The 25,363-nt window shown below is 35.0% G+C and overlaps 1 protein-coding gene and 1 pseudogene across 1 annotated transcript in view; both read right to left on the reverse strand.

The window, feature by feature from the left end:
- Positions 1-25,363, reverse strand: part of HCN1 (hyperpolarization activated cyclic nucleotide gated potassium channel 1) — a 351,288-nt gene that overhangs the window by 275,911 nt on the left and 50,014 nt on the right. The gene's annotated exons all lie outside the window — the stretch shown is intronic.
- On the reverse strand, positions 18,725-19,195 carry LOC126001003 (ATP synthase F(0) complex subunit C1, mitochondrial-like; annotated as a pseudogene).

Raw genomic sequence — 25,363 nt, forward strand, 5'->3', positions numbered from 1 at the left:
CAAAACGGAGCAAGGAAAGCATCTTTTACAAGTGGTGTTGGGATAATTGGTCAAACACATGCAAAATCGTGAACTCAGACCTCTATTTAACATTATGCAAAAAGGTCAAATAAAAATGGATTAAAAACCTTGACATCAAACCTAAAACCATAAAATATATGTAAGAAAACATAGCAAAACACTCCATGACATTAAAACTAAAGGTATCTTTGGGGTGTCTGTAGTGACAGCACAGCAGGAGGGCATTTGCTGATTGGGACATATTCGGGTTCTATTCCCAGCATCTCATAGTGTCCCCTGAGCTTGACAAATATGATTTCTGAGAGCAGAGCAAGAAGTAACCCCTGATTGCCACCAGGTGTGGCCTAAAAACAAAACAAAACAAACAAAAAAGCCCACCGAAATCAAAACTAAAGGTATCTTCAAGATTGAAACATCACTGTCCAAGAAACTGGAAGCAGTGATAAACAAATGGATTACATAAAACTGATAAGGTTCTGTACTTTAATAGAAACAGTACTGGCTACCCATGGAATGGGAGAAACTATTCACTTAATACCCATCTGATAAGGGATTAATATCTAAGATATAAATGGTACTGACAGAACTTAACAAAAAAAAATCTAACCCCATCTGAAAATGGGAAGAAGAAATGAACAGACATTTCTTCAATAAAGAAGTACTGATGGCCAAAAAGGCTCATAAAAAATTCTTCACATCCCTAGTCATCAGTACAAATCAAAGCAACAATAAAATATCATCTTACACCATAGAGACTGACACATATCACAAAGAACAAGAAAAACTAGTGCTGTTCTGTATGTGGGGAGAAAGGGATTCTCATTTACTGTTTTTGGGCATGCTAATTAGTCCTGCCTTTCTGTAAAACAATATGAATATTCTTCAAAATACTAGAAATTGAGCTAGAAGTTGATCTCCTAGCTTCTAATAATACCACTCTTCAGGATATATCCTAGGAAAATAAAAACAATAAAATATGCCCTCTACACTCCTATGTTCATTGCAGCACTATTTAAAATAGACAGAATCTGTTAACATCTCAGGTGTCTGACAGTCTGATGATTGGTTTAAGAAACAGTGGTACATCTACACAAAGGAATACTTTGCAGCCATTAAAAAAAATGAAGTCATGAAATTTGCTTGTACATGGATGGACTATTCTGGTCAGTGAAATGAGTCAAGGAAGAGGGATAAATATAGAATAATCTCACTCATAAGAGAAATATAAGAAAAATAAAAGATAGCATGGTAATAACAGAGACAATTGAGATGAATGCCAGAAGGACCAGCACATGGTACAAAGCTTGTCATAGTAGTGGATGAGTGTTATTATGGTAGAAAAGGGTCCACTATGACAATGGTAGTTGTAGCAATAAGAATAGGATGTTAAAAATGAATAATGAGATATGCATGGTACCCTTTAAATAACGATTAATGATAGTCCCAATCACAGTACCATAAAAGAAAAAGAGAGAGAGAAAGAGAGAGAGAAGAGCAGGCATAAGGATGGGTAGATGGCAGGGAATCTGGGGTCAATGGCGGCAGGAAAAGTGCTCTGGTGAAGGGGATGTACAGTCTACAACTGAAACTTAAGTATGAACAATTTTTTAGCCATATTGCTTAAATATATTATTACATAAAATGCTTTTTTAGTTTTAAAAAATATTATATCAGTAATCACTTTAAATTAATATATTTTACAATCTGTATAAGAAGTGTTCCCAATAGGGTAGTAGATCTAATGTATAGTTTTAGGCACCCTCCAAATTCAAGTAGAAAAAATTTGTTGCAGTAATAAAATAAGGTCAGCAATGATTTTTAAAAAGCTAAGTGTCCAAACTCAGATTCATTCTTGCCAAAACAGTTGCTACGTCGGTAATGAGCATCAGTGGCATAGAATCTCTACTTTCTCCATGGGTAATTCAGTAGCAATGGACATTTGTTGATCCTGTACAGCTTGTGACTGAGAATCAAAAAATTGATAGAAGCCCTAATATTTTTCAGATATTTAAGACAGAGATAGAACCAAATATCTACCTAATTACATCTATTTTTAGAAATATTACTATTTCTCAATGCTTTCAAATGCATTTTAAAACCAAATAAAACAGTTTAAGGATAATTACAAACTCTTATTGCATGTCCTGTTTTTCTTTGTTCATATGAATTACTGAGGATAAAATGTACTGCTGTAGTTCTTCACCAAAAATCTCATTGAAAATGACTTTCCAATGGTGATGACACAGAAATGCACTGAAATGTAATTTTCTGGTGGTTAGAACATTAATATTTTTCAAAATTATCTAAAAAATCAAAATAGAATAAAAGTATTAGAATATAATTTTTGTGTGTTTTTTCTTTTTTTTTCTTTTTTAGAATATAATTTAAAAGCATTATTCCAATGGTCAGTTACTGTGACAGTGAACATGCCTGCCATACACAAAATGCTGGATTCACTGCATAGCACTGCTAAATGAGACTCATACAATAAAAAGTAAATACATTAAAAAGCATCATTCCACCCCAGACATACAATCAACTAATCTTTGATAAAGGGGCAAGAAATACAAAATGGAGCAAGGAAAGCCTCTTCAACAAGTGGTGCTGGGACAATTGGTCAGCCACATGCCAAAAAGCAAACTCAAACCTCCAATTAACACCATGCAGAAAATGACAGATCCAAATGAATTAAAGACCTTGATATCAGACCTGAACACATATGGTATATAGAACACTATGTTGGTAAAACACACCATGACATTGAAACTAAAGGCATCTTCAAGGAGGAAAGCACTGCCCAAATAAGTGGAAGCAGAGATAAACATATGGGACTATACTGACCTGTGAAGCTTCTACATCTCAAAGAAAATAGTGACTAGGATACAAAGGCCATCCACAGAAGAGAAACTATTCACACAATCACCATCAGATAAGGGGCTACTAAGATATACAAGTCTACTAACTGAACTTAACAAAAAAAAAATCCTAACCCCATCAAAAAATGGGGAGAAAAATAGACAATTCCTCAAAGAAGAAATATTATTGGTAAAAGGCACGTGAAAAAATGCTCCACATCACTAATCATCAAGGAGATACAAATCAAAATAACAAACACTTTTCATCTCACACTTCAGAGACTGGCACAAATCACAAAGAACAAGAACAATCAGTGCTGGTGGGGATGTGGAGAGAAAGGAACTCTCATTCACTCTGGTGGGATTGCCATCTAGTCCAGCCTTTATGGAAAACAATATGAAGATTACTTAAAGAACTGGAAATTGGGGCCGGAGAGATAGCATGGAGGTAAGGCGTTTGCCTTTCATGCAGGAGGTCATCGGTTCGAATCCCGGCGCCCCATATGGTCCCCTGTGCCTGCCAGGAGCAATTTCTGAGCCTGGAGCCAGGAATAACCCCTGAGCACTGCCAGGTGTGACCCAAAAACCAAAAAAAAAAAAAAGAACTGGAAATTGCACTCCCATATGATTCAGCTATATCATTCCCAGGGATATACTCTAGGAACACAAAAGCACAATACAAAGATACGTTCCTCACACCTGTATTCATTGCAGTGCTATTTATAATAGCTAGAATCTGGAAATAACCCAGATGCCCTTCAACAGATGAATGGCTAAAGAAATTGTGGAGCATATACACAATGGAGTATTATACAACTGTCAGGAGAGATGAAGTCATGAAATTTCCCTACACATGGATGGTTATAAAAATTATATGCTGAGTGAAATAAGTCAGAGGGAGAGAGATAGACAAAGGATAGTCTCACTTATCTATGGGTTTTAAGAAAAATTAAAAAAAAACATTATTGTAATAATGCCCAAAGACAAGACAGATAAGGGTTGGAAGGACCGGCTCACAATATGAAGCTCATCACAAAGTGTGGTGATTGCAGTTAGAGAAATAACTACACTAACAACTATCATGACAATGTCAATGAGTGAGAGAAATAAAATGTCTTGAATACAGGTGAGAGGAGATGGGGAATAATGGTGATGGGAATGTTGCACTGGTGAAAGGGGGTGTTCCTTTCATGACTGATACCCAACTACAATCATGTTTGTAATCAAGGTGCTTAAATAAAGATATTTAAACCAAAAAAGCATGATTCTGGGGCTGGAGAGATAGCACAGCGGCGTTTGCCTTGCAAGCAGCTGACCCAGGACCTAAGATAGTTGGTTCAAATTCCGGCATCCCATATAGTCCTTCGTGCCTTTCAGGAGCCATTTTTGAGTAGATAGCCACAGGAGTAACCGCTGAACACTGTCGGGAGTGGCCCCAAAACCAAAAAAAAAAGCATGATACCAAATAATTTTATATTTTTATATATCTACAAAGAATACAAATAATACTGATTATGAAACATTATATATATCACTATATTTTTAGAAACATGACTCTCTAAAGGCTAAGAACTAAAAGAATGACATTTCAATATGTAAATACTATATTTTTTCAGGAAGAAATAATCGTTGAGAGTGACTCATGCTCATCTTCACAAAACAATGTCTAGAGAAAAGGATATAATGGATAATATAATACATAAAATATCTGTACTAGAGTTAGAATAGTTCATATATTCTAAGTGTTGACATTATGCAAAAATAATTCAAAAGTAAAATATAAACATGAGTAATATGATAATGTAATATGAATAACAATACACTTTGCTTTGTTTTACTGTTAAATAGTTTATTTCATTTATCCCTCACAATATTTCTATTAGAAGACTTTTTTATTACTTTCATTCATTTCAAAGATAATATACTTTCTCAGATGTTTAAGAAACATTTTCAGGGGCCGGGCGGTGGCGCTAGAGGTAAGGTGCCTGCCTTGCCTGCGCTAGCCTAGGACGGACTGTGGTTCGATCCCCTGGTGTCCCATATGGTCCCCCAAGCCAGGAGCGACTTCTGAGCGCATAGCCAGGAGTAACCCCTGAGCGTCACCGGGTGTGGCCCAAAAAAAAAAAAAAAAAAAAAGAAACATTTTCAAATTGATATGTTCAGTAATGTTGGAACAGATCAGAATCAAGTCTTTTATATTAATAAAAATTTAAATGAGGGGCCGGGCGGTGGCGCTGGAGGTAAGGTGCCTGCCTTGCCTGCGCTAGCCTAGGACGGACCGCGGTTCGATCCCCCGGCGTCCCATATGGTCCCCCAAGAAGCCAGGAGCAACTTCTGAGCGCATAGCCAGGAGTAACCCCTGAGCGTCACAGGGTGTGGCCCAAAAACCAAAAAAAAAAAAAAAAATTTAAATGAATTAAAAAAAGAAAGAAGTTTTAAAAAAAGACATCTTGGAGCTGGAGAGATAGCATGGAGGTAGGGTGTTTGCTTTGCATGCAGAATGACAGTGGTTCGAATCCTAACATCCTAACATCCTAACATCCCATATGATCCCCAGGGCCTGTCAGGAGCAATTTCTGAGCATAGAGCCAGGAGTAAACCTTGAGTGCTACTGGGTGTGACCCAAAAGCCAAAAAAAAAAAAAAAAAAAAAGACATCTTGGTAATTTTTTAAAAATCTCATCTGATTTAAATATCATCAACATTCTTCCTTATAATTTTAACAAAATTTAAAACTATATCATACAAATAGTTTTAACTCTCAGTCTAAAATCTCCAGGCATCACTGATTCTAATCATTCGCTGAATATATACTATGTTTCAGAATTTATCCTAGTTTAAGTAGTAAGCTAGACACAGAGGGTACCACTTATACTAGCAGCCCAGGGAGTAAGGGTGGGGGATATGGGATGCAAAATGGGAACGGGGGTTGAGGGAGGACAACTATGGTGATGGGAATTCCCCTGACACATTGTTAATATGTACCTAAAATATTACAGTGAAAGATATGTAAGCCACTTTGGTCAAAATAAAAATTATATTAAAATAAGAATTGTCAATTATATTCAATAAGTATTTGACCAACATTTTAAATGTATTTAAAAACTAATAAAATGCAAAAACTCTCTATCATCCTTAAAAAATGTTTTAATTAAGTAGCCCTGGTTTACAAAGTTTTGTAAGTTGAGTTTTAGGCATATAAGATTTCAAAACCAACAATGTCAACTCCCATCACCAGTGACGAGGTATAATCAGTTATACCTCAATCTCAACCAACCTCCCCTACTCCCTGCCTACTACAGGTACATAAAAATTTGTTGCTTTCAGCTTAGATCTCCTGTTTTCAATATTGTTGAATCCATGCTTTGGTAGAATTTATTCTATTCTTACGCATGATTGTGGCAATTTTCAAAATTAACTAACATTTTGTGGAAAAGTCGATATTATTTCCCATGGCAAATATGTAGAGCAGTGAAATACTTATCAAGACATAAACAAAATTTCTGAAAAGTAGAAAAATGTGCATTCACACTTATAAAGAAGAATCTATAAATGAAAATTCAAAGTATTAAGTTAGATCATATCAGCTATTAATTGCCTACACATATTTTAAAGAAATGTGTGATGTTGGGTAAGTTAGGTGTAAAAAAGAAAAGAGAGAAAAGCATTTCTCCTGCTAAAAGGATGCAATAAACAGATGTACAAAGGCACAAAGAAACAGAAATAGCCCTAACCACAGCATTCAGTGCTTGTGAGAACACAGAAGTTTAGAGTGTTTTATGTGGTATTTTAAGGAAGCTAGATTTATTTCAGTAAATAATGGGGACTTGTTCAAGAGCATTTAAGCAGAGAAATCACATGGGACAATTTCTGCCTGAGCAGTGAGAGAAATGATTTGGTGTGTACCTTGAAGTGGAGGCTACTTAAAAAGACACATTAGGTAATGGGCAATTCTCCCAATGCAAGGCATTATATTTCTTAGTAAGATCAAGATAAAAAATTAAGAGAAAGAAAGTAATGCAAATTAAATTCAGGAAGGAAAACTAGTAAGAGTTCATAACTGAAAGGATAGTTAAGCTGGGGAGAGTCTAACTTAAATGACTGATGAATGTTGTTAAAAAGAGAAGGAGGAATGAGTCCATACATTCTGTGAAAGTTTTATCATTGACAAACTGGAGTTTTAAATACCATTAGATTTTTGCAAGGACAGTCAGCAAAAAGTCATAAATATATGTGTAAACTCAGAAAAGTGATAAAGATACAATTGTCTTTGGGGATTATTTACAATTTAGGTATTTATGAAATGGAATTCCTTCTAGCAATCAGAGTATTTGATATTAACTCACAGAAAAAGTAAAGAATCTCTAATGTATCATGTAATAGTCACTAAGTGCCAGAAGCAATGAGGAGTAAAAAAACAATTCTGTTTACTACTTTCATTGAGATACAAGTTGTATTAAGCCTACTTCCATTGTCTATCTGCTGAGAAAGCATAGTATATCAATGCCACCTTGATAACATTTAACACATCTGGTGCTCAGATGTTAGTTTCTAAATACCATGTCAACAAAAATAGTATAGGCTCCCCGGAGAAGCTGAAGACTCAAGGACTAGGGAAGGGGAAATATAAAATGAACATCATAGAGGGCCAGAGCAAAGAAATGCAAGGGAAAGGATGGATTTCTAGAGACACAAGAGCCAAACTAAAAGAGCTGACTCTAGCTAAAACAAGTTAAACTACAAAGAGTAGATGAGTTTCAAATAAATACAGAAGAAAAATAGGAAAATACAATATAATACAGTAACTTGTTATGGCCAAGATTCACTGATAAAGTAAACCAAATCTAATCACTAGTTACATGATCAGTATAGCTGTAGAATAAAAATAAAAGATATAAAGTCCATGAGTTAGGTGAGGCCACTCAAGGAACCATGTTTCTAACCCCTTAAGGAGCTGATGAGTCTGATGAAGGATAGTAGTGACAGAGAAATAATACACAGCAGTCAGAAAATATATTCATTGGAATCAACTAACTTTATTCCTCACAGAATTCACTCTGAGTCTCTCATGAGTCTCTCAGCCATTTATTTGCCACGCTCTCCTAGCCATCTCCTGCCTAAGCCATGTGCTTTTCCTGCTGAGCTCTGTCTCTCCCATGTGTCTTCTCTCTCTCCCCTATAGCCAGTACTTTTTCTTTATTATCCAGAACCCCACCCTCAGTTTGGAAGAAGGCCCTGTAATCCAGGTGTGGTTTTACATGTCATAAGAAGAGTTAGGGGTGGGGTCAGAGCAGTGGCACAGCAGTAGGGCTTCTCTTTGCATGCAGCGGCTGTGGTTCGATGCCCTGGTGTCCCATATGGTCCCCCAAGCCAGGAGTGATTTCTGAGAGCATAGCAAGAAGTAACCCCTGAGGATCATCAGGTGTGGCCCAAAAATCAAAAAAAGAAGAAAAGTTAGTGAAACAGGAAGATGGGGGAAGGACCTTCCAGGTGGGACGACAGGCAAAGAACAATCTTATGGAAATACACTACAAAATAGTTCTATGTAAATAACAGGATCAATAACATGCTGATATCATCTATATTTATATAACTCAAACAGTTCTGCACCTTAGAATATTCGTCCCATCTGCTCATAACCCTTGTTTAATCAAGAAAAATATTCAGAAATAATTTTACAAAATATTGACAATTTTTCTTCATATTATCAGTCATAATGAACATGAGATGAAAAAGAATCACAAATCTCTAAAGAGAGGTAATGTGCTATAGTATCCTGGAATCCTAAACATTAAAGGATATTAGTTAAATAAAACCCTGAAAAATCTAAAAAAACTTAAATGTGTCTATTGTTTAGTTAATAAAGTTATACCAAAACTAAAAAGCCTTATTCTTACAAAAGAATTATAGCTACAAGGCCTGAGCAATAGCACAGGTAATGGGGCATTTGCTTTGTACATGACCAACACAGGATGGACCCCTGTTTGATTCCTGGATACCCATATAAACCCTTGAGCCTGCCAGGAGAGATTTCTTTTTTTTTCTTTATTTAAACATCTTGATTACAAATATGATTGTGATTAGGTTTCAGTCATGTAAAGAAGACCTCCCTTCACCAGTGCAACATTCCCACCACCAATGTCCCAAATCCTCCTCCATCCCATCCCACCCCCACCTGTACTCCAGACAGGCTTTCCAGTTCCTTCCTTCATTCACATGATGATGGTAGTTATTTCTATAACTGCACTCACCAATTTTTGTGGTGAGCTTCATGAAATGAGCTGGAAGTTCCAGCCCTCCTCTCATTGTCTCTGAGGATTGTTGCAAAAATAACTTTTATTTTTCTTAAAACCCATAGATGAGTGAGACTATTCTACGTCTCTCTCTCTCCCTCTGACTTATTTCACTCAGTATGATATTTATTGCAGCACTATTCACAATAACCAGACTCTGGAAACAACCAAGATGCCCTTCAATAGACAAATGGCTAAATAAACTGTGGTACATATACACAATGGAATATTATGCAGCCGTCAGGAGAGATGAAGTCATGAAATTTTCCTATACATGGATGTACATGGAATCTATCATACCTAGTGAAATAAGTCAGAGAGAGAGAGAGAGAGAGAGACGCAGAATATTCTCACTCATCTAGGAGCAATTTCTAATCTCAGAGCCAGGAGTAACCACTAAGCACCACTGAGTGTGACCCAAAAACAAATATTTATATATAAAAAAATAATTCTAGCTATTACCATCTAAATACCAAATTTATCTTAAAAATTTTAGTAATAGGCAAATAAGATCTCGCTGAGTAAGATGAAAAAGATATGATAAAAATTAAACTATAAGAGACATCACAAATAAAACATCTAAATAATTACTTATATATGATGATTTGATATGTAAAAAGAGGATAACAATTGTTCAGTATGTAAACATTTCTTTTTTTTCCTTTGTTTTTTCAGACCACACCCGTTTGATGCTCACAGGTTACTCCTGGCTAAATGCTCAGAAATTACCCCTGGCTTGGGGGGACCACATGGGACGCTGGGGGATCGAACCACTGTCCTTCCTTGGTTAGCGCTTGCAAGGCAGACACCTTACCTCTAGTGCCACCTCACCAGCCCCGTAAGTAAACATTTCAATGAGATTATTATGTTACTGACCCTACCCTGATTGGTGATTGTGCCCTACCCTAGGGTATGACCTGGCATTCTGTTCCCACCCTACGGTGGTACCTGATTCTGCTCCCACCATTGGGTGGTACCTGATCCCACCATTGGGTGATACCTGATTCTGGGGGGATAAAAGCAAGGGTCTGTAGAAGGCGGGGGGCTTTTTGGCTGGAACTGATGATGAGGCTTTTGGCTTCAGTCTTGTTCTCCAAATAAAGCTGATATTTTCACAAGCCTGACTATCTGCTAGCCTTTTACCCGCCACTTCACCTCAGAACCGCGGCTGAACAGGGCGGCAGAGGCTTGCTTTGAGCTGGAAGGGAAAGACCTCATCCTCCATTCCTCCATCATTCAACCCCATCAAGGACAGTATTGCAACAAAAAATATGTAATACAAACAGTATATTTTATTACTTACTGTATAAAATAATATACATGATAGTACTTTTGTATATCAGTAAATTTTAGTATATTACCAAATGTCTACCAAATTTTTGTATGCACAGAAACAGAAAATCATGAATTTCATTCACACATTCTCCTATAGTGAAACACTCTACGTATCTTTTTAGTAACCTATACACCCAATATCCTTATAGTCTAGTACATATCTCCCAGTGAAGCAAATAAAGAATATTTAGTGTTCTTATAACTTATTATTTATTTATTATTTATTATTTATTAAATATCTATTATAGGAACCATTAGTAAAGAAATTATAATATAATGATACTATTTCAAAATGGAATAGACAACTGAATTTATAAGATACAATCTGATTAATCAAAGAAAAAATGAAATATCAGAGTTTGAATGACTTAACAGTTATACAATAATTTATAACAAGCAGACAAAAAATCAGTCTCTTCAACAAATTACTTATCAAAACAAATAATAATTCTGAGTTGAGGAGAGATACTTGAAGAACTGTGAAACATATTTATTAATAGCAAAATTCTGTTATAGGTGAGTTGAGCTCATCATGATTTATTAAAAACACTCTTACTTCTAGAAACCTTTATCTCAAAAGTCTGAAATACACACTATTTAATATGTAAAAAAGTCTTGCTAAATAAATGACAAATTATTCTCTCCCCTCAATCCCTCCAGAAGTAGAAACTAGGCTTCTAAATTGAATTGTTGCTCTGAGCTCATATAAAGTGACAAAGTTTAAAATAGAAAATCCCAATTCCTCACATTTGCCTGGTTTCACCTCATGTTTGTTATCACACTGAATTAAATTCTATATTTTCTGTAGTACTATCTATTACTATCAGGAAAAGGTGTTTTGAGTCATAGTAAAGCATAAGAAAGGGAGATAACAAAAACACATTAAATTTTTTTTTGAAACAGCATGTAGAGCATCAATTTTTTTTTCCTTTTCAGGACATTTTCACTCATTTCTTCTGACCACCAAGTTTCTTTCTTTCTCTGAAGAAAATCTAAAAAAAATCTAGCTAATGCTTTGATCGAATGCATGTTTCTTGCCAGAAAATTATCTGTGAATGCTAAATTAAGTATTTTTCTTTTTAGTTCCCCCACCTAGTTTAGCTCTATAATCAAAATAAGAAAATGAGACCAGTAAGAAATGTATGTCGAGCTAGGTCAAATAAATGAATAAATTAATATATAATAATATCTTCTGGGAAATGCTTATTGAATAAGTAAAGAAGATAAGCTTACAAAACTAATAAAATAACTGAATATGTGATCAACATAAGTCAAAATAAATTATCTGCATGATGTGTTATTTATGAGATATATATATATATATATACACTAATTTTTTTTAAAACTGGACAGACAAATTTGAATTATGATCTAGACCATTTCACTAATTAGGGCCAATTTTAAAGACCAATAGGATTTATCATAATTAATTGTATTTATTGTTTTCAAATACTATTGCAAAATATTTAGCATCTTTACTTATCTATGAGGTGCAATACTTTGCTAATAGTTATTCAAAGATTTCCATATGTTCAGAGAAAAGGCTTTTTCTAAAGTGGATCAATCAGCCTTTCAACTTTTAAACAATTAATTTATTAGGAAACCCAGTTTTGCGTGGAAAATTTAGGAGAAATTTGAGCGATTTGTCACTAATTCTGAAACTTCCAATGATTTTGTTTATATTTTTTATATCAAACAGCATTTCCTTTGAAAACACATGTGACACAATTCAAATTTTGACTTGATCTAAATTTCTGAAGAGAAAGGAAATTAAACAACAAACAAAAATCGTGAAAAAATTTGGTAAAACATATTTTTAAGTAAGTGCTTTGAATTGGTGTACTGTAAGATTATTCAAACTTATTGGTCACTATTATGAAAGGTGAAAGATGCTAATGATGCTAATTATCTTTTATAACTTCAGAATTCAACATTGGAATTGAGCTTGGTCCATATTTAGACACTCATATTTTACTCTTTTAAAAATGCACCTGTAGCAGAATTTGTTCTCCAAAAGGACAGAACCAGCTGGAAAGAGAGACAATTAAGCCTGATTGGATGACTCAGCAATAAAAATAGGAAGTTAGCAGATGAGAAGAAATGGGATACAAAGATCTAGATTATAAGAAGGGGATCTTAGAAAAAAAGAAAAAAAGTAAAAATAAATCCGCCACACAAATGAATGATATGACTAAACCTTTCGGTTAACAATAAACCCATTTCTAAAATTAAAAGAGTGGGGCATAGCCAGAGAGATAGCATGGAGGTAGGGCATTTGCCTTGCATGCAGAAGGACAGTGGTTCGAATCCCAGGCATACTATATGGCCCCTAAGCCTGCCAGGAGCGATTTCTGAGCATAGAGCCAGGAGTAATCCCTGAGAACTCCCAGGTGTGTTCCAAAAAAAAGAAAGAAAGAAAGAAAAAGTGAGGCAATGAAATGTTTAGCATGACACCAAGCATAATATCTGTATCTACTGAGGCTTGAATGTGGCTAATAAAACAATAGCAAGGTAGGAGTTGGTAGTATCAAAAGTACGCTGTCTTTTTTTTCTGTCAAGTGGCCTTTCTTCTCCCTCCAAGAACAAATAGAATCTTTTTACTAGCAACTTATTTTTCTTTACTATACTTCTTTATGTAAACTTCATAATTAGATATTCTCAAGATAAACTGACTTTAATCTTCAGACCGAGTCAGTTTAATACCACAAACACCCCTTTTCTTTGTTTTGTTTTTGGACCACACAGGTGAAGCTTAGGGGTTACTCCTGGCTATGTGCTCAGAAATTGCCCCTGGCTTGGGGGACCATATGGGATGCTGAGGAACCGAATCATGGCCCATCCTAGGTTAGTTGCATGCAAGGCAAATGCCCTACTACTTGTGCCACCACTCTGGTTCCCAAACATCACATTTTAAGTGTTGCCACCTCCTTCAAAGTACATAAAATATGTGTGTCATATAATCTTAATACTTTATGTTATCTCCTAGCAACTATAAACTATAAACTTTGTCAGGAAACAAAAACATATCATGAATAAATGTGTGTTGTTAAAAGAATTAATGTTTAATGGAGAACATGGGGTTGAAATGCAATCCTTCCTGCACTAATTATGTATCATTATTTTGAGCTACTTCACTCTTACTCTAGGTCTCAGGTCCCCCACTAAAATCAAGTCTAGCTCTAAAATTATGTTTTAACAATCAAGCTGTACAATGCCCAATTATTAACTAAGACAAGCCAAATTAATTTTTTTACTATATTCATTGTCCCACATTCACTTGTTTTCCATATCTTGCCATTTCTCCAGTAATGGGTAATGGTATTTCTTTTCTAAAGCTTAGGGAAAATATGTTATTGATTGAGGTGAAAAACATCTGTCCTATTCTAACTCAAAAGAAATTCAATATAATCTATCCAGTGATCCCAAAACATAAGATAAATAGACAAATTCCTAGAATTAAATATAGGTGGTAAGAATGACCCATCTCCTTAGAGCTTTAATTTCTAAAGGCAATGGTCAAATATAGATATAATAGATGAAGTTGTGATAAGTGCTATGGAGAATAAAATCAAACAGATGGATAAATTCTTTAAGACAGATAACATGGATGCTCTATAGTTAAGAAAGTGAAGAAAGAACTCGGATCATTTATCATAATTAGATAATCAAAATCAAAAGTGACAGAATATTTGATAAAAGTAGCTGGATATTACTTCTGGATAAAATTTTACATTCTGAATAAAAATAATAGCTGAAGTGAAAATCATCACTATTCAAGAGCATTCATGGCTAGTTTTAGGTATATTAGGGAATATGTCTTAGAGAAAAATAAACAAGGACAGTGCCTTATAAGATGCAATTACAGAGATAATACGAGAATTGGATAATGGAGACCTTCTAGTATTCTTCATGTAATTAAAGTCATGGGGTTATTTGAAGTCATACATGACAATATTTAACTTAGGATTTTTTAAGAATTAGATTTAAAGTATTAGTCTAGAAGATATATGAAAAATAAACTCAAAATGTGCAAGGGCAAAAGTGAAATCATATAGGTGTTTTCAGTAGCCCAGGAGAAATATGATGATAGCCTGAAACAGAATAATACAGAAGGAATTGGTTATATACAGTCAGATTCCAGATCACTTAAGAAAGTCATTGAACTTGAGCTGAAATTAAAGATGAGAATTAGGGGCCGGTGAGGTGGCACTAGAGGTAAGGTGTCTGCCTTGCAAGCATAGCCAAGGAAGGACCACAGTTCAATCCCCCAGCCTCCATATGGTCCCCCCAAGCCAGGGGCAATTTCTGAGCACTTAGCCAGGAGTAACCCCTGAGCATCAAACAGGTGTGGTCCGAAAAACCAAAAAAAAAAAAAAAGATGAGTATTAAACTGTACCTAGTTACTTATTTTCGTTTTGCGGGGAGGGTTACTCCCAGATCTGTGCTTAAAAATTTCTCCTGGCAGTGCTCTATCTAAGGATAGAACCTAAGTGAGTTGAATGCAATACAAATGCCCTACTCTGTACTATCAACTTGGCCCCATCTACCTGGCTATTACTCAATATAGGGTCATTTAACTCAATATTGGTGTCATGAAAATTCTTTATAATGTTTTAAAATACATATCTTAGGCTGAAGCAATAGCATTCAGAGGGAGCCTTGACACAGCTGACTAGGGGCAATACCTAGCATCAGAGTGATCCTATGGATTTGCCTTCTCCCTGAATGCAGAACCATTAGAAGTGCTTGGTGTTTCCCCCAAATAAAACAAATATAGGACATTTCTTTAGGATTAATCATCAGTATATGTTTTATATATTAATGTGTGTAATATAGGAATATATATCACATATATAACAGGAATCTTGTAAAAAATTTTTGAGAAAAACGGTGGCAAGTTGAAAAATTTAAGAAGTTCCAAGCTAATAAAAATTAGGCTAGATGAATTCATTAAGATGATTAATTAATTAATTAAGATTAATTAACTGTTTGGATGAAGATCAAAACATTTTCTCACATTTAGGCCAAGAGGAAAAGCAGGGAAAAAAAGAAGAAAGTCATTATATGCATCTACATAATTCTCAAGAGAAAACTAAGTTTCAGTTGGAAAGAAAAAAACTGAAAGGACTAATATTGGAGAGCAGAGGTATTTTATTGATAATACTCAAACCCACAATGCCTGGTGGAAAATATGTGGAATAATGGTAGAAGAGGCACGAGATGATGTCAGGTTGTCGATGTGTGAAACCATATGGTGATGAGATATCCTATTAGGCAGAGATTCTTGCATTTAAAGACAAATTGGTATTAAGATTACAATGAAATGCTATTTCAGACTGACTATAATGCTGTATCTGAGAGAAGCAAGGCTCTTCTCATCAGGACTCTGTGATGAAGCAGACTGACCTCTGTCTTCAGCCTTAACATCCCTGACCAATTTCAACTATGGATGTCAGATATAGCTCAGAGACAGAGTACACAATTCACATACACATACAATCAAAATATTATCTTTTTCTTCATAAGAGTATATAATCTTATAGAATGAAATTAATTTGGAAAGTGATAAGGGCTTAATTTCTTCTGCAGCAAATACAAAGATCAGGAAGATCAACAGAGTTCCCACACTTTGCCTTAAGCTGAAACCTTCCTAAAATCTCACACCACTATTTTCTGCCAGTCTATGCCTGTCATCTTACAGAGCAGTATCAATTGAATTTGCATTGTTTCTGCACTTGATCAGATATGAAATGAAAATATGCATAAATAAAATCATAAAATGCATAATATCTTTAGAAAGGGAAATAAGACACACAATTTTGGAGGAAAAGGCATCAATGATATTTACAAATTGTATCAATACAATTCATATTAAATTGCAATGACCTAAGCCTTGATTTCAGAGAATGTTTGAACTTTATTCTAAATACCATAACAAAATAAGTGTTCTATTGATTTATTATTCTATTTTAATTCACATACCAGGAATACTACAAACAAAAATTTTGTGTAGATACAGGCAAAAGTTTTTTGTTCCTGATTCACCTGCCAAGTTCCAGACTTTGTTTTTGAAGCCCCATGCTGGGCACGTTATAGATAGGCTAGCTCATTAATAATTATAATCTTCCCAGAATTATCTAATTTACCCACATAGTCATCCATTGTGTCCACACTGAAAACTGAGCAAAGTATCGAAGATCATAAAAAAAAAAAATTTCAACCCAATCATGTGTACAGCAACCAAACCACAAAGCTGTCAATGATCAATTTTATGATAATTCTGCAAGAATATTCATGTCAATTGCAAGTAAACATCTAATAATGCTCCTTTGTTGAAAATAATTACACAACTATCAGGATCAGCAGTTCTGAATATTGATGCAGAAATCACTGAAAAGCCACAATAAATGATGACTGCTCCCAAGAAATATCCTTCAACAATCACTACTTTCACCATGTATTAGGCAACATGTAAACAACAGGGGTTCAATATTAATATATTACTCTGATGTTTTCGCTACCAACCATCAACATTCTAGCAGAGATAAATGTGAGGTAAATAACACAACAACAAACCTGTAAGACACAGAAAATAAACCATTCTATGTTTCAAGAGGCAAAGATTTATCATGATATAGTGAATGTGGAAAAAGAGTAACAACTAATGAAGACATTCAGAATATCTTTTTTGGAGAGTGTAACATTCCAGTTAGTACTAGGGAGGCAGAAAATGAAATAAGAGCTCAGGGACTAGTACTGCCTTGCATGCAGCGGACCCAGGTTTGATTCCTAGCATCCAAGATCCCAAAGCTCTTGAATGCAGAGCTAGAAGTAACCCCTGAGCATTGCTGGCTGTGGCCCCATATCAAGAATAAAAACAAAAATGATAGAAAACAATGAAAAAACCTTAATAAAGAGGAAAGCTTCAAGAAAAAGAAATAAAGAAGCAGTGAACATCTGTTAAATAAGGAAAGATAACATAGGAAATCTCCCACTTCCTCCCTCTCTTCATACATATATATGAAAAGCTTATACATATTAATGTAAATTAGCTATATATACATGTTATAAAACATAGATTGAGAAGCATATATCTCCAAATAGATTAAATCCATCCATTCAGTTGCTTACACTCTATTCCAAATTCATTTCTCAAAGTCAAATGGTTAAGAGCTGATGCAGAATAAAATGACTATGCCTTCAGGCAGGCAGAAATACAATTCTATAACTCTGGAAATACTGATTTCATCTTGTTCTTCCTCCCTATATGACAGGTTTCTTCTTGGTAACTAGTACAGAAATGTAGAAACTGCAAAATCATCCATTTAGCATTCCCACTCACTACAACTCACTAAAAGACTTCATATCTTAATAGAAGGAAAGAATACTGGTTTTTACTAAGTTGCACATCTGCCACTTTTCTCACTAAAAAATTTATGATCTGAAGGCATAAAATTGGCCCTAATTATGCAAAAAGGATATATCTCAATATCTTGAGTTCCTCCTACAAACTGGGCTAACATTCCAAATATTTCTCAATAAACCAGGTACTGCCATGGAATTGTAAATAATGAAGAAAAATACATTTTTGTCACCTGTTCATCATGGATTCCTATAATAATGTAATATAAATCGCTCTTACATACTAAAAAATTAACAAGTCTTCTTTCTATGACTATATATAGTCTTTGAGAAAAAACTTAACTTCTATGAAATAAAATATGATAATCTCTAATTTGGGTGCACATGTGATTTTAAGAATTTAATTTTCTGGGCCCGGAGAGATAGCACAGTGGCGTTTGCCTTGCAAGCAGCCGATCCAGCACCAAAGGTGGTTGGTTCGAATCCCGGTGTCCCATATGGTCCCCCGTGCCTGCCAGGAGCTATTTCTGAGCAGACAGCCAGGAGTAACCCCTGAGCACCGCCGGGGTTGGCCCAAAAACCAAAAAAAAAAAAAAAAAGAATTTAATTTTCAATTTTCTCTAAGAATACAATGAAACACAAACATTTACTATATTTGAGTGTCAGGAAATTTATTAACATTTACTCATTTTATGTGTAAGTTATATTACCCTATATGAAATATATATGTAAAATATGATATATATGCAATATCATATATTATATGTAATGTGATATATAATATAATCTAATTATAGGTAATATAATATAAACAACAGTATTTCTTTTTTTTAAGAAACATTATGTTTAACAGAAAAGCTCAGCACACTTTAGCACTAGGTGTGGCCTGGAATCGAAGCAGCAAGATGGGTAGGTGACCCCCATGGAGGAGGATAAGGAAGGCGACCATCAAACAGAAGAACCCCATGGCCTCAGACAGGGAAAAGCCCAGGATGGCATAGGAAAAGAGCTTCTGCTTGGGAGATAGGTTCCTGGCGTAACCAATGATTAAGCTGCCAAACACGGTTCCAATGCCAACCAATAAATTTGGCTGCTGTGTCAATGTCCCGGGAGACCACACTTCTGGATCTCCTGTCTGGCCAGCTGGAGTGGGAGCTTTTCTAAGAAGGCTGAAGCTGTTTAGATGGGATCTTGGGCCTGTTCAGGAAGGAGGTAGACATGAGCCTAATTAGACCCCAGGTACAACAGTGGATCAGAGCCAAAGTAACGAGCAGTGTCTCGGTGGTCTGCATTTTTTCAGTCTACACTCCCACCGTCCAGCTGCCCCTGCTCTGACCAGAGCGCTGTCCAGCTCAAGGTGAATAGCTGACTCACCTCCTTGCTTTAATTACTAAAAGAATAATCTCTTCAAGATTGCATGATCCATTAGCAACCGAAGAGTCAATAATATTCTTTAGAAAAGTTTTCATTCCTAGGGACGGAGCTTTTGCCTTGGACTCAACTGGCCTAGGAAGGACCAAGGTTCGATCCCCCAGCGCCCCATATGGTCCCCAAGCCAAGAGCAATTTCTGAGCGCATAGCCAGAGTAACCCCTGACGTCACTGGGTGTGACCCCACCAAAAAAAAAGTTTAGATTTCTTTATTTAAATATGCAAAATTTAACTTATAAAACCTATAAAAATAGGAGCCAGAGCTATAGCACAGTGGTAAGGTGTTTGCCTTGAATGCAGCTGACCAAGGATGAACTTTGGTTCTATCACCAGTATCCCATATGTTCCCCCAAGCCAGGAGCGATTTCTGAGTGCATATCCAGGAGTAACCCCTGAGTGTCACCGGATGTGGCCCCAAAACCAAAAACAAAAAGTCAAAACTACAAAAATATAGAGACAAAATGGATTATAGATAATAAACTGTCAGAGCAGAACAAAAAAGTAACAAATAAGTAGTAGTTTGAAAACTTCTAGCACTATAGAACAGTGCTAGAGAGATAGCACAGTGCATAAAATGCTTGCCTTGAAAGTAGCCAGCTTAAGCTAGATGTCTAGTAACCCATGTGATCCCCTAGGGTCTGCCCTGCCAGAAGTGTTTGTTCCCAGTCCAAAAAGTCAGGATCGTGTCTTAAGCACAGCAAAGTGTGCCCAAAATAAAAACAGAACAAAACAAAACAAAAAACTAGTAGAAAATGGTTAACATGGAATAAATGGTCAGCCAGTTTGAGTTTTCATATTCCTTGCTTTTCTTGGCAAAATAACACTTGGCACTGAGTAGAAATTTTCTAGAAATGAAGTTAAAAATCAAACATTGAAGGCCAGGGACTTAGGTAGCTCTATGAACTTCCTTGTACATGTGAAGCACTGTATAACTTTACTACAGGAGGGGAAGTTACTTCCTGTCTAACAAAACTGAGAATTTCATATCATAACTTAGTTCAAACCACCAACTCTGATGTTGAATAATGCAAGGTCTGAGGTATTTCACCAAGAATATTTTCATTGCAATCATTTTTTATATTCTAAATCATAAACTTTTACCTGACTGAGAAAATCATCCTACTCTAAAAAAACATTATGTGAAAAATAAAAATAGAACATCTGCAAAAAGCAGAGGAAACTTTACTGTAGTTTGGTAGACGATATTTTGTGAGTTGATGTGCATTTTAACAATTTTGTATAAAAAAAAGTTTATTAGAAAGATTCTCACTACCTCCCACTAGATGCCTAAATAATACAGGCTTTTATTAAGTGGAAGGAGCTCCACAGCATTCTCTCAAAGCAGGCCATGGTGTACCTGCTGAGTAGAAAAAGAATGAGATTCAGGGAATGCCAAGCCTGAAAGCTATTTAACAACCACCAATTCTAACTCTACTCAGTTAAAGGAACCAACCAGAGTAACAAAATTCCAAAGTAACAAGACCATTCATTTTTATTTTAAAAAGGAATCAATAATTAAAGAATTTAGTAGGAAAAATAAAGAGTGGAAAAGTTACTAAGTCAACCAGGGAATGATGGAATTGTTGCAAATGACATTGTATTGCAATTTTCATGTTACTTAATTCTGATAATTGTACTTATATTATCAGATCAGTTTTATTCTTTGTAGACTTTGAAGACAAAGTCTTCAATGTGACTTACAGGACCACAGACCTCTATACACCTTTGTGTATACACCTCCTAGTGTACCACCAGAAGTGACCCTTATCTGAAGTACGACTATTTCTGAATCTGAGTCTCACAATAACAAAATAGACTTAATATTTCAAGGAGAATGCCTTATTTATTTTAGTATATTTATAATAGTGAGATTTAAAATTGATCTGCTTAGCAATGCCAAAAAAGGAAACAAAATCTTGAAATGAAATGAAAAAACTATTACACAGATAATTCAGAAAATATATATAAAATAAAACTCACTGAATACATGTTAAACATTTTAAGCAGTGGGGGCCAGAGATATAGCATGGAGGTAAGGCATTTGCCTTGCATTCAGAAGGTCCGTGATTTAAATCCCAGCATCCCATATGGTCCCCCGAGCCTGCCAGGAGCAATTTCTGAGCCAAGAGCCAGGAGTAACCCCTGAATGTTGTCGGGTGTGATCCAAACACCAAAAAAAGAAAAAATTAAGCAATAAGTACATGTGTTCACAGTCTAATTTGTCAAATTTTTTGTATACTGTAAAATGTTTATATACTTTGAATGGAAACATCAACATTTTTAAAATTCTGCCATTCTAACAGAAAGTAACCAAGCTAACTAAGTATAGGAAAGTCAACTGCAATTTTGGAGTAAAAAAATCTCCTATTTTCAATTCTCCTAACTGCCTCTTCATTTGTTTCTGCATCTTGGTATTATAAAAAAGGAAACATGCATTTTTCGAACTCGTTCCATAAAACTGTTGTTCCTTGTGTTTATTATGAGTTTAAGATATAGTTTCTATCCCCAATTAACTTTATCACAAAATATTCTTATATTAGTTAATCCAATTGAGCATAGAACCACTTCTCCTGAGTTCAGAAATGAGACTTATGAATTACCTAAAATACTAAAACAAAGTTGGAGAGAGAGTAGGGCACTTTTCTTGTACACAGTAGACCTTGGTTCAATACACATTTCACCAAGAGTTAGTTCTAAGTAGTTAGAAGTAAAACCTAAGAACAGCACAGCCCAGGATAGCCCCCACACCCCAACTAAAAAATAGCAGAAAAGAATTAGAAAAATGTTGAGTGGTATGTTTTTAAAACTAATTGGTAAAAATAAAACAATGAAAAAATTGCTTTAAAAGTATCAACTCTGGGGCCGGGAAGGTGGCACTAGAGGTAAGGTGTCTGCCTTGCAAGCGGTAGGGTAGGACGGACTGTGGTTCGATCCCCCGACGTCCCATATGGTCCCCTCAAGCCAGGGGCGATTTCTGAGCACATAGCCAGGAGTAACCCCTGAGCGCCAAATGGGTGTGGCCCAAAAACCAAAAAAAAAAAAAAAGTATCAACTCTCAGGCCAGAGAGACAGTATAGCAGGTATGATGCTAATTCTCTGGCATGCCATATTGTTTCCCTTGCCCTGGATTAATTACTGGATTAATTTCTGATAGTACAGGCAGGAGTATCCCCTGAGCATCTCTTAGATGAAGTATATATATACCCAAGTATATCAGTTCTGGATGGAGAAACAGTTTATTTGGGGAAGGAGCTTGCCTTACATACTCTACCAGGGGTTCTAATCTGGACATAACATATGATTCCCTAGGCATTGCCAGGAATGATCCCTGAGTTCAAAGCCAAGAATAAACTATAAGCCCTAAGCACTGCTAGGTATGGCCCCCAAAACATTTTTTTTTAAAAATGGTGCTGGAACAGCCAGTAGATCACTAGTTAGCCTTGCTCGCAGCTAGCTGAGGCCAACTTGGGCCTACACAGCTTCAATTCCTGGCATCCCCTATGGTCCTCCAAGCCAGCCAGAAGTGATTTCTGAGTGAAGAGTCAGGAGTACCTTCTGAGCATCACTGAATGTGGCCCAAAAAACCAAAATATATTGTTTTATAAGCATAAGTAAAAGAAAATTTTTACTTCTCTGAGCAGTACTTCTCTCTCAGCACGATTGGGCTTTCAAATTCTCTAGCTTGGCTCAAACATGAGCACAGCAATTCACCAAGGCATTAGGCTCACATATTGAACAATATGCCTTGGTTTACTGAACTCTCAGCGAAAAGCCTTTAGGATCTAAAGCATTGTTTTTGAAGCAAAGTAGTAGTAGTAGTAGTAATAGTAGTAGTAATAGCAGCAGCAGTAGTAATAGTAGTAGTAGTAGTAGTAATAAACATGTTACAAAAAGTAAATAAAAATGTAATAAGAACTAATATAATACTTCCTTATACCCCAGCTAAGAATACTGTCTAATGTGCAATACTCTATCAAATAAGGTTTTCTTAAAACTAGAATTAATTAAAGAAGCTCTAGGTTAGCCAAAAATGGTTTATTTTCATTTAGAAGAAAAATAATTTTTACTTCACTTGAATTGCCAAAAATTTCCAATTCAATATCCTAAATTCAGGTGTTTCTTTGTATTGTAATCAAGAATTAATTTTGGAGTCATTTGTTCATAAAAGTTATGCCTGTTTGAAAAACTAATTTCCAAAACTGTGTGAAGCTAAATTTGCACTGAGAAACCCAGTCATAGAAGCTATAAAAATTATATAGAACAGTATAATTTACATGTGTATATTTATATATAAATGCAGTTGTTAAATTATACTATTCTACTTATGAATATCAGAATTAGGTTTCAGTTCCTGGTTTAAATAAGAAGAAAACATGACACTATACAGGAACCACTGGCTATCAGACAACAGAGAAGAATCCCTATATAAAAGAGAGCAAACAAGGCACACATTAGCCTTACACCAGCTCACTATCCACAGAGTTGTCAGAGAAAAGTTAAAAAAAAGAAAACCACACAGAAACTATCTCTGTTCAGACTGTCCTGAAACTCTCAACAGAATGATGAGGAGTTTATAATAAAGAAGTCGCAGTGACTGGAATTTGTGAGGCAAAATTCCAGAGCTTAGGAAGCTGCAGAACCATGATAATCAGTCTTTCTGTTTTTGGTTGAATACTGGACTTTTTATTTGAAACCACTAAAAAGCTAAGAAAGAAGCATAAAAATTGTAGCAGGGACAGAACTTTTATGAAGAAAAATATCAATCGATATCTTTAAGTATTAAAAGAACAAAGTGATTTTCCTTTATTCTATAAAATTAGAAGATGTCATGTTTAGCTACATAAGTCAAAAGGAGAAAGATAAATATTGAATGATTTCCATTTAAGATGGAATAAAAAGAAACAAACCAAGAAAACAGACAACAGCCGATGACAGCAAACCCAAGAAGTGACCAACAGAACTGAGTTTAAAAGTGGGGTCCAGAAAGGATCAAAGAGAAGGAATTCATGGCCAGTAGTGGCTATTATGCAATAACACTGCATGCCTAAAAATGAAAAATTAATAATACTGTAAGTGACATTACCTCATGAAAGTAATTTTTAATTAAATAATTCATTCTTTTCTGGAAAAAATTTAAAAAGTAAATTAATGACCTAGAATTTAATAAACAACAAAAATGATTTCCAAAAGTCAAAACAAAAGTAGCAAGGAATAGAAATGTTGAGAAAATGCATCAACAAGCACCAACATAACAAAAGATGGTAAAAGAAGTTCTAAGATGAGAGGAAAATAAAACAGGATAGACATCTGGAACCACATATGGGCTGAAGAGCAGTGGAAAGAGTAAATACAAAAGTCTTTATTTTTTCACATTTAAAAATACTTTGAAACAAAACCAAAATAATTTCAAGATATTGTGGCCTTTACAACAAGTATAGAAGTAGCGTATAGGATAAACAATAACATAAAGAAAAGACTATATATATACTACTTTGATTAGAAAATGACACAAAATTATTTTAATGTAGACAGTGAGAAGCTTAGAACAAGCACTGAAATAATATTGAGGCACAAATATTGTCAGTAGTAGAGACAAAATAGTATTTCAAAATATTAAATAAATAAGAAACGAGGATAAAAATTAGAAAAAGCAAAAAATATGCATAGGATAAATCAAAAGCGATATCAGGATGGTAGTCATAAACATCACTCTAGCAAAGGATTTAATATAAATGATTAATATAAAATATAAAAGACATAAAAGAAAAAAGATTGACATTTATTAAAAAACATAAAATATATGCTACCAATAAAAATCTATTCTAATATAAAACATTTGCAAATACGCTATAAAAATTCATGCCATGTAATTACTTATTAAGTAAATATGTAATGCCTAATTAATATCAATTTGTACATAAATTAGGGAAAGAGTGCATTTATAATGATAAAGAGAGCAGTTTATCAAGAGGACAATACCCCAACCTGTGTACGAATGTATACATGTACTACCTAGCAAGCTTTACAGCATATGCAACAGATAGAAATTAATTGATAAATGAACATAT

The sequence above is a fragment of the Suncus etruscus genome, chromosome 2 (assembly GCF_024139225.1).
Source record: "Suncus etruscus isolate mSunEtr1 chromosome 2, mSunEtr1.pri.cur, whole genome shotgun sequence".
In the NCBI taxonomy this organism is placed as follows: Eukaryota; Metazoa; Chordata; class Mammalia; order Eulipotyphla; family Soricidae; genus Suncus; species Suncus etruscus.